A 15,405-nucleotide genomic window follows, 5' to 3' on the forward strand; every position below is an offset into this window, starting at 1 on the left:
TAAAGTGCCAGAACTTCCACTGCAGACAAGGTTTGAGTCAGTTGATGTTGCCAGCACTCATCTTTCCTTTAAACCATGTGTCTGCCTTCTTTTGCTTTTAAATATTTGGACAGAGGAACAGCTACGTAATCTTTAAAAACTAATGTGTTGAGATGAAATTGTCCGTGTGGATTTCATTACCTCCTCTTTATCTTGTGGTTAGAGCTGACTTTAATTGCTAAATCTCAACTGTGAGTCTTCAGTGTTTCACCAAATAAGATGTCTCAAGCTACAAACCATGAAAATAAAGGCAGGCACAACTATAATCTTGACTGAAATTTCTTGGTTGCCAAGATTGTAATCCCATGATCTTTCTACCTTCTGTAGATTGTTTTCTGCTTGAATAAGGAGCTGCTTCTCACAAGTATGCAGATACTTTCTGTACCAACTCCTCTCCCAGCTGCTGTCTTTCATTGGGCTTTATTTTTCACTTGGTGGCAATGTTTCTGGTCAAATGTAAGAGGGTTGGCTAAGGCCTTTTTGAAAAGGTTGGTGTTAAGCAGGACACAGCAACAGTTCACCTAGACTGCAGGATAGCTGTGATTTGCTTCTGAAAGATGTTGGGGAAGAAAGAAGACCAAAAATGTCTAATATGCTGTCTACTCCTGCCAGCCCTCCCAAGTGCTGTATTTTTCAAGAGCAATTTTAAATGACTCAAGGATTTCAGGACAAATGCTGAAGGAATATATTTCAATAGATTCAGTTGCAGTGCTGTCTTGTACCTCTCTATTCAGTTTCTGGGAAAACTTACAGATTGGAAGGTGGTGTATGACTTATGAACCTGTCATCATGTAGGAACACCATGATAGTATCTGCTGTTGTTTCTGAAGAGTAATGTTTTAATGCATGATAGCATATTCCTCCTTACTGTAATTCCCAATCATGTTCACTAAACATCTTCTCTAAACAAGGTTTGTATACTGTGGGTAAATCATTAGTGCTCCACAAATCTTCTCCTGGAGCTGTGTTCATCCTGAGTACTGAGTGATTCATTATTCTGAAGGAAAACACGTATTTATTTTGCGTACGTGTGTAGTGTGAGGTGAAGAGACACACAGAGCAGGCAGCAGAAACAAAATTTCTCAGTCTGCCTTTATTTTGGTGTTTCAGGAGTCTTAATGTCTTAGCTTTGGAGTTTTTAAGTTAATGTATTTTTGTATGTTGTAGCCTGGATTTTTACAGCAGCGGATCCTTCTTGAGAGGCAATTACTAGTGAAATCCTTAGTTTTCTTAATCAGACTTCTACAGTACAAGCTGGCACGTTAACTGTCTGCAGTAGGAAAGTGACATGTAGTCTGGCTGAGTAGCCACAGGAGAAGAAATATTGCTGTATTCCAGAAGTATTTGTTGATAGCAGAAAAATAGCTTGATTTAGGCTACAGCATGGGTTATGACAGAGTGTGCTTTGTAGCAGGCAGGATCTTATACCCTTGCTGCCTTTAGCTTCCTGTTCTCTGAGCTAGATGGATGTCAACTCTTGTGACAACATAAACAACATAAATGCAAGTAGAATCATAACTACCCTGTTGTGATTTAAGTAATTGTGCTCTGACTACTCTAAATTAATAAAGCTATTAAACAAAAAAGAGATTTTTATTTTTTTAAGCTGTCCATGTCTTTTTTTTTTTTTTTTTTTTTGATGAGACATTTCACATAGATAGGCTTTTAATGTATTGCAATAAAAGTTTATTTTCCATCATGGCTGTCGTGCTGGTTTTGATGCTACCTGCTGGATTATGGTGCATGATTGATAGAGCATCTATTGATGCAGGTGGAAATAATTGTTAATATATTACCCTGAAAGGTGGAAGAGCAATCAGTAATTGAAGGCTATTAGTGTATTAACAGCTTAATGTTTTATTGCAGAATTTAATGTGTTTGAATTATGTTCTAGTCTGTAGCACACCATACAGTGTGCAGTAGCTTCTCTGTAATGATTTGCAAACTTCAAACATGTTGTGCTTTCTCTGACATCTTCTTTTTTATGTTTAATTAATACTACTTGTGTTAAAATCTGAAGAAATATTAAAAACCATTATTTTTGCCTAATCAATCTCTCCTAGTATCCTAGTGATTTTTAATGCTCTTCTGAAGTTTTTTTTGATGTCAGTAGGTCATCATGCTACAAGCAGGGCTATAAAGCTTTGTTTTATAAGCAAGTACTTGGGTTTGAGGATGTAAGCTGTGTGTTCAATATGTAGTGTTAATAAACCCTGATCTCAGCCCCAAAATCTTTGGAGTTATTGATAAAGCATTCTGGAATCATGGTGTTATTCTGTCAACTTTGTATGGATTGTGGTGAGAGTACTTTTCCTATAAAGAATAGAAATTTGAAGGTGTAGCATAATTTGGATTGTTATGGACTGGAGAGGCAAATTTCCCAGGTTATTTCAAAGGTATTCATGGCACTAAATTTAAATTTGAGTTTAAGTGTGTGTATGTTTTAAGTAAAATAGCTGAGTATATTAAAAAGACCAAGGATAGTTAAGAGAGCAATGCAGAGTATACTGTTTCCTCCTTTGAATTCTAAAATTGTAGCAAAATTTCTTCAGCTATTCTAGTAAAATTTCTTCAGATTTTATTTAGTTGGAAACATAATACCTATTATAATGTCTGCAGCAGGTAAATCTCTCTTCATAACTTCTTTTGGCATACTCCTTTACATTTGAAAGAAAAAACATTGTGTATTTTCTATGCTAAAGAGCTATTCTAAAAGAAATGTTGGCTTACACTTAAAAAGCACATTCATTATTTTTTTTCTTTTAAAAAGTTATACTTTAATGCAAAGGTTTTTAATTGAATGTGGACATTTGTATCCACTTTCAAATTGTTTTCTTATGCAAATCCATTTGATATAAGTGGAAACTTTGTGTTGAAACAGCCACAGAATCAAGTTGATGGCTCAAACTACTGTGAAGTATATGATAAATCTTTCATTAAGGTTCACTTATTTGAAAATAATGTGGCTTTCGCTCAAGAAAATCCTTGAGCACTTTGCCTTTTTTTGCAGTTGGATATTTAATCAGCATGTTCATTTTGAATTAAATTATTTTCTGTTGGTTGCAGCATTTTTAATTTTCTCTGCAATATTTTATAAAGGGAAGAATTCACTGTACATAATCATTTTTAGAGTCAATCTCTAGTTCCCTTTTCTGCCTCTTTACAAATACTGTGTACTCCACCATAATAAAATGTAGTAGGCTCAACATCTAAAATACCTCTTCAATTTTTCATAGAATTTTTTAAGTTAGAAAAGATCATGAAGTCGAATCATTAACCCAGCATTGCCAGGTCCACTAATAACCCCATGCCCAATCAAGCCACATCACCATCCCTAAGTGTCCTTTTGCACATCAAATGAGCACTTCCAGAGGCGGTGACTCCACCACATCTCTGGGCAGCCAGTTCCAGTGCCTGATTGCTCTTTCAGTGAAGAAGCTTTTCCTGATATCCAATCTAAACCTACTCTGCAACTTGAGGCCATTCCCCTTCTCCTGTTACTTGTTACCTGGGAAAAGAGGCTGACCCCCACCTTATTACAACCTTATTTCAGGTGTTTCTACAAACAGAGAGATAATGGTCCTCCTTAAACCTCAAATTCTCCAGAACAAACAGCCCCAGATGCCTTGTCATGATAAGAGCTGTGCTCCAGACCCTGCTCCAGCTCTGCTGCCCTTCTCTGGACACTCCCCATCACCTCAATGTCCTTCTTGTAGTGAGGGGCCCCCAGCTGGACTCAGCATTTGAGATGTGGCCTCACCAGTGCTGAGCACAAGGGCACGGTCACTGCCCTGCTCCTGCTGGCCACGCTATTGCTGACCCAAGTCAGGACACCATGGACCTTCCTGGCTACCTAGGTACATTCATTCTGTGTAGTTTTGTTTCTTTCTTGGTGATTTTTGTCAGGAAGGGGAACGTATGTAATCATAATGACAAATCATTAAAAACCTCCATCTCAGTAATTTACAAATCATACTTGTTTATGTGACTGTAGTATGACTGCACAGTATTAGTGGATTTCAGAGTATGTTGCTGGTGATGCTGTTAAAAACAAGACATTTAGGTATTTTTCTTCCTATTTCCAAGGGATATTTAATGTTTTGGCTAAATAAGATGTTTCCTGATTAACACCACCTTTTTATATGTATCTTTTAAAGTATTCATTTCCTGTGTGTATGTACCTGCTTGTTGTGCTCTGCTGAATAGCTAATATGAGGACTAATTTGGCTATGATGCTGTGGCCAGCAATCTTCCAATAATTGCTCAGTATTGAAGTGTAAAGGAAATACAACACAGGCCTGTTTCTTTAGATGCTTTATTTTTTTTTTTTTTTGTGATGACCATTGTATTTAGTGCATATCTTCTAGAACTGAAATAAATAACAGACATTGTCTAGACACATTGCCAGGGGCCAAACAGTTGTGTGTAGGACTGTCAATGGAAGAGGTTTATCCTCAAGTTCAAATTGAAAGATAAGAACATATTTGTGTTTTTTTCCTTAGTCTGATTTCATCATTTGGAAGTCTCTTAAAAGACTTCACTGCAACTTTTGTTTACAGCATAGACCAAATTCCAGGTACTGTGAAAAGACTGCAATACTTGTCTATGTTTGAGTAATTCACTACAGTACAGAACAAACAAAAATGTAATATGCAGGTTCAAATGAGACTTTTTTCCAGGCCAATTTCTTTACTTTTGTGCTTTAGCAGTTTGATTTATTTGACAGCATTTAAGATTTGTGTTAAGTTGCTGCAAATACCGAAACACAAATGCACTTATATAAAAAGTTCTAATGCTGTTTTTAAAACATGAGCTAAATATTCTGAAGAAGAATCATATTTTCTTTTGCTTTTAAACTTCATTGGTTTTGTTTGTAGATGACTAACTAAAACCTGATGTGGTGTGTTGAGGTCACAACAGTGGCAAGAATGATGTGGAGTTCAGATCTGACTTGATCTTTTTGCACTGGACTGCTTTAGTCTGTGCCAGGCAGCTACCTCTCAAAGGAATATAGAAAGTTATACAGCAGATACTGTTTCTTTTGTGTTGGATAGAATATTGGACCTGCATACCCTATGAAACTTGTCAGGTCTGTGGTGCCTGGTGTCATTTTACCTCTTTTACCAATAGCAAACTGTAAGTTTATAAGGCTGATGGATAATCTCAAAATAATATGTAGTCCTCATAATTCATAATACTCTGACCATCCTATACACAGAGATCTTTTAGGCTAATTTAGATTGCTATTAATATTACACTGCTTAAGACTTTGTGACAAAGACACAAAGTTAACTTCATTCATTGCATTCCCTGAAGTATTCCTTGTCTTGAGATGTATGCATTTGGAGCAAATAGTTTGTATTTTAAAAGTAGATGACTGTGCTATTCACTAGATTGGTAACTATACCAGCATTAACTTACTTAAACAGAATATTGGATCATCAAAGATTGTCTGGGCTTCTTCTGTTAATAATGGCAAACTTTGTAACACACAATTATAATGAGCCATTCAGATTTTAGATTAGAAATGGGCCTGTGCAAGTTAGTACTGGCAGTATTTGAAACAGTATTGCTTGTAGCAGCTGAAGACAGTAAATTGCATGATGTAGAAAAAATGGTAAAATGTAAGCTGTGTGTGCAGAAAACATTTATCAGTAATAGATGTCACTGATGCTTGTCTCTTAGAGTCTTTCATTTTAGCCTGTGCCCAGTAATCTGCAGTTTATTTTTGCTGTACACATTTTTCATTGAAAATAACAACAAAGCACCAGTGAGGAAGTGTTCCTTTAGCTTGATACCTTGGTCATTGTCAGCTTAGCAGTAGCCAGTGCCTGAAGCAGGCAAAACTCCAAGCACTGGGCCTTCCATGTTGACTGACCAAAAATAAAATGGGGAGGGGGAAAAAAGTTTTCATGTCTTTGTGAAAAGTTTCTGGTAATATAAAAAGTTGTGGAATCAGAAAACTAGACTTTTCTGGTGCTGAAATATTTTAAGTGTCTAGTTTTTCATTATAGCTTAAAAAAATAAAAATTATTTTGCAAGATATTTCACTTGTCACTATAGGTAAAAGTGTATAAGATCTTTCATATTCCACTGTATTGTGCTTCTTGGCTGGTGTTACTATTGCAGGCATACTATTGACCTCAGAGTTTTTCAGCTCTGGTTTTGTCACAGAATCTACTGTTTCTGGTATTGGAGAGTTAAGAGTAAAGTGATAACTGCTTTAGTTCAGTGAAGCTGCAGAAATACTTACAGACACTATGATTTAATTAGTCATCCTTTCATGACTTGGTTCTTATTATCTTCTGCCCACAAACCAAGGGATTCAAAGCTTTATTAAAGTGTACTTTATGATCAAAATGTGTTACATTTGAATTCTGGGAGGAAAAAAAATTCCCTTCTTTCTCACTAAATTTATTAGTAGAGCTTTTCCAGAACAAGATGGCTTGTTTGTGGCATCTAGTCACTAAAACCACATAAAGCATTTTGGTGTCAGGAGCACCTTAAGCTCCATATGCTGAAAGCCAAAAGCAATATTTTAAAATCAGCTTTTTCTGTAATTTGTTGGAAGATTTTGTTAATAAGATCTGTCAACTGGAACAGCTCATTCTGCACAGCTGATGATTTTTATAGGTTATGATCTTAATATGAATCATAGTCCCCAATCAACTATATTTCTGATGACAATTTTTTTTATCTTTAAGTATTTTATTTTTAAAATGCAATAGTAAAAGGACCACCACATCTACTAATAAATCTTACAATATTCATCTCAATTTCTGTGAATTCTCCTCAAATTTGATTGAACTATTAATTTGCTGTTCAGATATGACTAGAGATAGGGGGATTTTCCTTAATTTTCTCTAAGAAATTAGGAAAAATAAGTTAAAAAGAGCAGCTTTTGAAACCCTTTTTTGCATCTGGTGGGAAAGTTTATAGACACGTTATGTTGCGTGACTTGGTTCAGATTTACTGCCTTGTTAGGGCTTGTAATTTGTACTATTGCTGTACATTTGCATTTTATGTATTGCATAGGAAGAATGGAATTCAATAGCCATAAAAATAATTACAGGTTATTACATAATGATGGTGCTTGTTTTATCTGACATGGGCCGCCCATAGTATGTAGAACAAGCAATGTACAGTGGTCTTAAACTGGGAAGTGGATCTGCGAAATATGTATTTTTAAAACTCTTGCAGTCATTCTCCACTGCTGTTTCTTCTTGAAGGAAAAAATATTTGAGAAGTTGTCAAGCATAGAATTGGAAGGTAGCAAATAATCTGTAAAACTCATGAAGCAGCAAACCTGTGTTTGCAAATACAGAAGTGCACAAAGCATGATGGTAGGGTTTTATGAAGGATGTTTCCATGCTGAGCCCACAGCCCCTTTCTAGTATTGGGATTTCCTAAGGCTTCAGATCAGGGCTTAAATCCTACAGCAACTCGTATATTGACATTTTAATATAGATTTTGTTTATAAAAGTGCCATTTGCTGTTACAAGGGCTGAGTTGGTTTAGTGTTCTGGGGTTCTTTTGTTCTGGTTTTCAGCTTACTACACCATGTCATCTTAAGAAAGAATACTATAACAGAGATGTACATCTGTATGGTGATTTATATAATTCTTAGTCATGCTTGGTTTGAATGCTGTGATTTGCATTTGGTAATTTTTTTTGTTAAATGTACAAAATCCTTCAATTGCTGTCAGTCCTAAAAGGATGTTTCATATGTTTGGTGTCTTCTTAAAATATATGTCCATAAAATAACCATGTAGTGGCGTGTGTAATACTGTTCACTTTTACTTGGTTTCATGGGTTTAGAAGTTTAAGCCAAAAATAAAAATAAAAAAATTAGGGCTTTAACATTGAAACAGTTACTCTCAGCAGTAAACATACTGAGATTGACTGATCCATCACTTTTATTTTTGTCTAATTGATACTGGCAATGTTGTTAATCATAATACCATAAAGCATAATGTAAAAACACAAAAAAATAGGATGTTTTTCTTCCATGTTACTAAAAGAATGCACAGCATTTTGTTCACCTAGCTAATAATGTGTCATGTTCCTATAAAGCATTTATTTTCTATAGTGACTTCTGTTTAGGAAGATTGTTGCTAGTTTACAGAAAGTGTATAGAGGCATTTTCTGTTTTAGGTGGAGATGGCTAAAGGAAAGTCTGCCTTTTCCAGCAGCATCTCAGTGAGACAGTGAAAGAACAACAAATAAAACTTAGACCTCTTGACTCTCTATTTCTGTTTTAACAGTTTAGGTGTTCATGCTGGAACTTGTATGTCTTTCATGTGCTGGGACCTGTAATCATGGCAAACAGCACATCCATGGGAGAGAAGGGGCAGTAGGGAGGAGCATTAATTGGGCTTCATTGGGTGCAATTAGGTGCACTCCTTAGGCCTTAGCAGGTTACCAGTACATCAGAATTTGGGCAAAAAGATGTCCAAGAATTAAATGTCAGTTTTGAGTTGCGTAATGAACTGTCTGGAATGCACATACAGCACTGAAGTATACTCGTGTAATACCATTAGGGAGTCCTGGTGGAGGAAAATAGGGAAGTCAACTGATGATGCTGTTCCATCTCTTGCCATTTTAATGATTTGCTTTTGTAGTTACCTTAAGTAATAAACTACTGAAATATATGTGCTTTTAATATATCAGAAAATGTTGGAGGTACCAGTGTTTTAGTGTGTGTTTTACAGTTACATCTTTTCTGGTGTAGAAAAATGTTAGAGAAATATGACTGATGTCTTGACTAAAACTGATGACTGACTGATGGTATGTAAATAATCAGTAATTCATTTGCAAAACCCTGAGGACAATGTGTTGGTTAACAAAGAATAAACACACTCATTCCAAATTATTATTCTCATTGTTTAGCATTTATAATGTGTGTCCTAGATAAAATCATTAATTTTATCTCATTTCACCTAGCCTCATTTTTTTTTTTAAGTAATAAATCTTATTTAATTTTCTTTTTACTTTTGTTAAGTGATTAGATAAGCCCTTGAAATGTAGGTCAAATTGTACCTGGGTTCCAGTTTAGACATACATGTAGGTATTGTTGTTTTTTTCCCTTCATAGATTAGATGAAATTAGTAACTGATCATCTCACAGGTTCTAATTTAATATATTGTTCACAGGAGTTGTGACATGTGATAAAAAACTTCTATTTTTCAGACAGAACATGAAACACAAGCTAGGTATCTGCAAATTCAGAGTGGAACCCTGAGCTGTGAGTAGAGGGCTTGTCCAAGGCTTTATCCAGAGCAGTTCTTCTCCCCTCTTTCTGTTATCTTCACAATTCATCACAGTTCAACTCAGCAGTCATTTTGGACACACTTTCCTTGAAGGAAAAACAAGCACCCCGTGTCAACAGAGAGTTGGGAGACTTCAGAGTTTCACTTATTTTAAAAATAAATTGAAAAGCAAATAAATTGCAGAGCAGTGACCAAAGTACATGCAATCTGACTCGCAGTCTGTATGAGAAATATTTGAACAAAAATGCAATTTTAATGTTATATTCTTAAGGCTGTGTTTCATCTTTGTTTACAAATGGAACACTTACATTTCTAGGTAGAATGTAGTTCTTTGTGTATCCATTTCATTTTATGCATATCGTTTCTTTTGCCAATGTCAATAAAAGGTTGTTAAAATAGCAGTAACTTCTAGGCTTTGTTCTGTGTAATTAACCTTGACTGCACTCCAGCTACTGAACAGAAGAGCAGATTCTCTTGTATTAATATTCTGTTTTACTTGACAACTCAAACTCCCTTTTCAAAATCAGGAATTTTTGAAACGTTATTTCAAGATGTGTAAATTCTATGTGGATATTACTTGTTTTGTAGAAATAAAAGACTGAGTTGTTAATAATAGAATGCTTTAGGACTGAATGCTTTATGAGCTCTCCTAAAACAAAAGAAGTGTTGGAAGGAAATTACCAGAGAGATTCTCTTGATGCAATAGCAAATGTTTCATAAGAAGCTGTGAAACAGAATTTGTAATAAACAAGACTGGCATTTTATGATTGTGTTCTTGCGGCATCAGTTTTACTGTATGGCAACAACTTAATAGCTAAAATATTCTCTTTGTTTCTTTTTTGTTGTTGTTGTTTACCACATGTTGCCAGTTCTTTCTTGAAAAGATGTGTGATCAAACTTCAGGCCCATTTACAGGCCTTCAGGCAATGATAATATCACATTTAGGAGACTATACCCATTAAAGCAACTTGGAGGCATATATTATTTCTCTGACTCATGTGAGGCAGCATTGCAGTATGCAGAATTACTTCTCCTTGGCCTCTATTTATGAATTTTGTGAATATAGCTGAATAAACTTATGCCTCCTGGAAGAATGGTGCAGAAAGTTATATGCCACTGATACAAAAATGTTATCACTGTTACAAGAAGGTGAATGTGTATGAATAAGCATTATGTTAATATAGTGCTACAATACTAAATATAAAAGAAGATATAGCACAAAGAGATATTTTAGTAGAGAAGAACTGAGAGTCATTAGAAGCCTCTTAAGAGCAGAGATCCATGTAAGATTGAAAATATTGCAGTCTCTTTATTTTGGAATGATGTATTCCCAAGAAACTTGGAAAATTGTAATAATGATCTGTATAAATGGGATTTGAAAAAAGAAATTTAATCAATTTTGCAATGTTCTTTATCAAGGCAAAGTGAGTGTGCTTAGCAGGACTTCTCTTCTAGAGCAGTTTTTTGGTGCATACAGATGTAGGTTTTAAGTAAAATTGCCACATTTGTGAGCAGTAGAAATAGTAAAGCTGCATTTTGTAATCCCTCATCTTCTTGAATTGCTGCACGATGCTGTTATTGTTCTCCCATGTGTTCTGTGTAGTGATTTATCACATGAAAAGATGAGAAGTGTTTTCACTATTTGGCTCCCCTTTTGCTTCATTTCATAGCAAACTGAATTACCTGTCACAGCATTTGGTGGAATAACTAGTTGTGTGTCTCCTCTAACTGACTGCTTATCTTCATAGAGCTTCTATGAACTTAATTACATTTTGAGACTAAAAACAGGTCATGGAAAGAAACGGAGTGGGGAGGCATCTGAAGAGAGTGGCAACATATGTGCTGAATCTGAAACTAAATTACAAGGGAGAAAAATGATTGCAGTATGCCTACACTAGAATGAAATCTTTATGACATTCAAAATCTTTTCATCATTCAACAAGTTTTAGAACAACTTGGCTCAAGTGGGATGAATGCACAAGTAGAATATTTACACTTGCTTAGGACCAAAGCATTCAGCTGAATTTTTTTGTAAACTCCTTCCTGCTCTTAATCATCTATCAGTATTGTTTAAATCAGTTTGGGAATGCCTATCTAAGGATTGTACAATTTAAATCTTTAGTCAAGTAGTCCATTTGGGAGCATTTGTGGTAGATCGTGGTGCAGCTGATTTTCTTCTTCCTCCACTGAGTTAATCACTGTTACTGTGAAGAAAATCTCTTTTAATATAAGCTGAAAGAATCAATAGTAAGTTTTCAATATGAAGATTGTTAACTGCTCGCTTAATATGCAAAAGCTATTTTGGGGTTGGACGGAAAAAACAAGAGTCTGAATTTGTAGAGAAAGATGAATAATCTCTGCATTACCATATTAAGGCAATTTTGGAATGTACTTTCAATTAAGATATTTACAGCTGTACAAAACATTCGTGTTTTTTGAATCACAGAGAAAGACTGGAAGCAAGTCTTATCTCTTCATCTTTGGGTTCTAATTTTATATTCTTTGAAAAATACAATGAAAAAGATTCTTCTTGAGATTAATATTTTGGAAGCTTACTACATGCAAACTTTTGAAAACACTAGTTTGAAACTTTTACGGTACTGTCTCCAGATATTTGTTTCTCCGTGCATGAGGGTGTTCAGATCTTTGCAAAACTGTTGTGCAGAAAAGAAAGTATTTAGAAATGCTCAATTTGTCACTTCATATAAATTAATAGTTCAAGACTGTTCCTTTCTTTTTAAATGCACTTATTATTTGCAATCCAGCTTCTAACACACTGAGAGCTAGACAGATATGGAGCCAAGCATTTGTTAATGCTAATTGAGAAGGGAATATTCAAAAATTGACAAAAGTACCTTGACAGTGTCCTGCTGAGTAACCATCTACAAATATATTCATTCCATTATTTTAATGGACTCCTTTCTTGATTAATCAATGACCTTATTCTCTTAAGCATATCTGTCAGGACATGTCTTCCTAACAAATCTGTTCAGCCTGGAGCATGTGAAGCATCATCCTCATCTTCAAACTGTGTTAAATCAAGAAAGTGTTGTGATAATGTGGGCATTGCTTGTCCAAGAACATTAAGAACCTTGGGATCTTTTTAACCATAAAAGGATGTCTGTTATACTTTCTTGTTTGGTATAAGTTGGAAGGGAATGAAAAAAAATACAGAAGGAATTTTTATTGCTGAGAAGCATTTCCCTCCAAATAGCACATGAAGGAATACCGTGTCTGAAAAAAGATTTTGTTGGCAGGGGAAGAAGTGGTCTGATAAATGTTGCTGATTAATGGTTTAGCTTTAAATGACTATTGGATATAAAACTCAAATTTTTCTACCATCAGAAATTTAGAAAATAAATTTTTAGAGAACTACTTATTTTTCTTCTGTTTGTGTAAAACCTTCTCTGGATACTAGGCTTGATTTCTTCTATTATCTTTTTTCCCACCAGAGTTAGAGACTGTTATCAATTGCATTTGTTTAGAAGCTTGTTTGTAAAATGAAGAAAAAGTAAAATAACTTGATGTGTATGTTCCAGGAATTTGCATATGAATATAAGAGTTTTTCAGTGCAGTTTTAACCTGGTTGTGTACAAACATAATTGTTAGCAAAATGTTTATTTATTGTTTTTCAATATGTTTTGTATTTCTTTTGAGAATTATGACAATTTACTGGGTGTTGATATCTATGGTGGGAAAATGATATATTTTATTTTAAGACTGTGAAATCATAAAATAAGCTCAAAAGTGAAGAGGTACTATTTTTTTCAATTTGCATTCCATTTTTAACAGTATATTTCCTTTTCATGTTTAGCAATAGTGCCAGAATTCTCAAACTCATCTTCAGGTGACAAAAACTGTGAGCACAAAAAGAGAACAGTATATGTCCTTTGCATCCCCATGTGTCCATGGTTGGTGCACAGATTGGTATATTAACAAATAAATAGTTTAGTGTATTACCAAATATTTTTAAAGCCTCAAAGTGTGCATCAGTGTCTTCTATTTCCTTGTCATTGTGAGATTATCAACCTGAAGGATCAGGAAGAACAATTTTTATATTTTTTGTTTCCACTGAGGTTCTTAAAGAGATTCTTTCTGAGTCTGAGAGGGCAAGTCACGTAATTTCTTGGGTGTTGTATAAAACAAGGGGCAAATATTTAAAACGTATTAGTGACATACAGTTCCAAATGTATACAATGTTTTGATTCTTACTGCAGTCTTAAATTTCTTTCTACAACAAATTATTGGTTGCACAGCTATTCAGTGGTTTAGAAGCATTTACATGCTGAAAGGCAGGTAGGCAACTTTCAATAAGTGAATTTATGCTTAATGTTTGCTTGTAATTTCAGAGCAATAAAAGGATTCTTTTTTTTCTTGGTTAGTTTTTAAATTGTTTTCTGTAAAGGTCTACAGTAATGAGAGTAAAGTTTACTTTTTTGTTGTATTATTCCTAAAGTGTGTTTTATAGGAAATTAGATACGATGCAAATATGAGGTTTAAAACACAGATTTTGATCAATAAAGCCTACAAAGCAATATATTTATAGATAATTACACAGTATGGATTGCAAATTGCCATATTACTGTTTGGAAGGATGATGGGGCTTCACTAAATCTAGATTATAGTTTTTTCTTACACAAATACTGAAAATAATAGTACATCTACGAAGGACAACCGATGATTCAGCAATGAGAAAAAGTCACTTGCATTTGGAAGCAAATCACTATTGTATCCAACCATCAGAAAAAAGTTGATTTCCAGCTTTAAATCAGAGTTTTTGCTATAGTGAAGAACAGGTATATACCTCATGGTTGATGGGTTCTCTTCCCTGTTTTTCAAAGAAAATTTTCATTATATTTCATGTTATGGGAAAGGACTAGCTGGTAGTTTCACTTCCCTGTGTTTGTGTTAGAAAAAAAAGCAGAGGTTTATGATGCTGGAAAGTGATCAAGGCAAGAAGTGTTATGTCTCCTGTTATGAAACTAGTTGCGTGCAATTTTTTGAAAAACAAATATTTCAGATACCTTTATAGAAAGGCTGGTCTAATTGGCCCAATTGGCATAGTTCAGGCCAGTCAAGAGTCGACTGTGTTTTTATTCCATGAGGTGGACTCTACCCTCATTGAAGTCAACAGGATCATGATCACAGAACTATATTCATAAACACAGATTTTCAAACCATCTGAAATGTAAAGGGTAATTATATGGCATTATATATAAAGGCCTCTTTGTGTTATGTGCTTGTTCTGTGTTTCTGAGGGATAAATATATACAAGAATTGTAGGTGTGTCAAAGCAGCAAAACTGGTTCAGACAGGTAAAAGCATTTGAAGTGGTGTCTTTTGCACCATTAATAGTTTTGAGTTTGTCTCAGTAGTTCTGCATCGATATTACGAATCCTGGTTTTAGAGATTTATTATTTCTATAAAGACATCAGGCTGAAATTTGGCTCATCAAAGGAATTACTCTTTCATTCTTTTTCTATTAAAAGAATTTTATGTTTCCAGTGATAGTTGTCTGATACTGGAATGCTTCTGCAGCTTGAAATTTTTTTTTGTTCATAAGGCAGTTGGTGGCAGTTAAAGGAATTGAGATGAATAAGTTTCCTTTCTGCAACATTGATGGTGCACTTTGCAGTCAGAATCTAAAGGTTATGAAATATTCACTTAAGCCCTGTAACATCACTGATAAGAAGTATTAATCTCCACATTTTAAAATTTGGAAACTGGTATATGAAGTTTTGCTAGAGTAAGGTACTGACAGACCAGAAATAGATTCCAGTAGTTGTGATTTTTAAGTCATGGAGTATCAAATATAATAACTTTTTCATCTGCTAATTTGGCTGTGGCTGTCAACCTAAATTTAGTATGGTATTTTTTAATAGGTGAGTACAAGCTATTCTATGTGCTAACCTTTGTCCATTTGAGTATTTGTTTATCATGGTTGAACTTTATGCAATTTAAGGAGCTGTCATTCAATAGATGTTTTTAAGTCTTCAAATAATGTCCTTTGATACAGCAGTGTTGGAGGTAGAGAGAAAATGAGTGCTTTTATTAATTTCAAACAAACTGAAAAGGTTTTTAATTATTGTTAAAAACA

General features: G+C 34.6%; 1 protein-coding gene across 1 annotated transcript in view; it reads left to right on the forward strand.

Moving 5' to 3' along the window:
• BABAM2 (BRISC and BRCA1 A complex member 2) overlaps positions 1–15,405 on the forward strand; it is a 161,967-nt gene that overhangs the window by 54,181 nt on the left and 92,381 nt on the right. The gene's annotated exons all lie outside the window — the stretch shown is intronic.

Source organism: Erithacus rubecula (assembly GCF_903797595.1).
Source record: "Erithacus rubecula genome assembly, chromosome: 2".
Taxonomy (NCBI): domain Eukaryota; kingdom Metazoa; phylum Chordata; class Aves; order Passeriformes; family Muscicapidae; genus Erithacus; species Erithacus rubecula.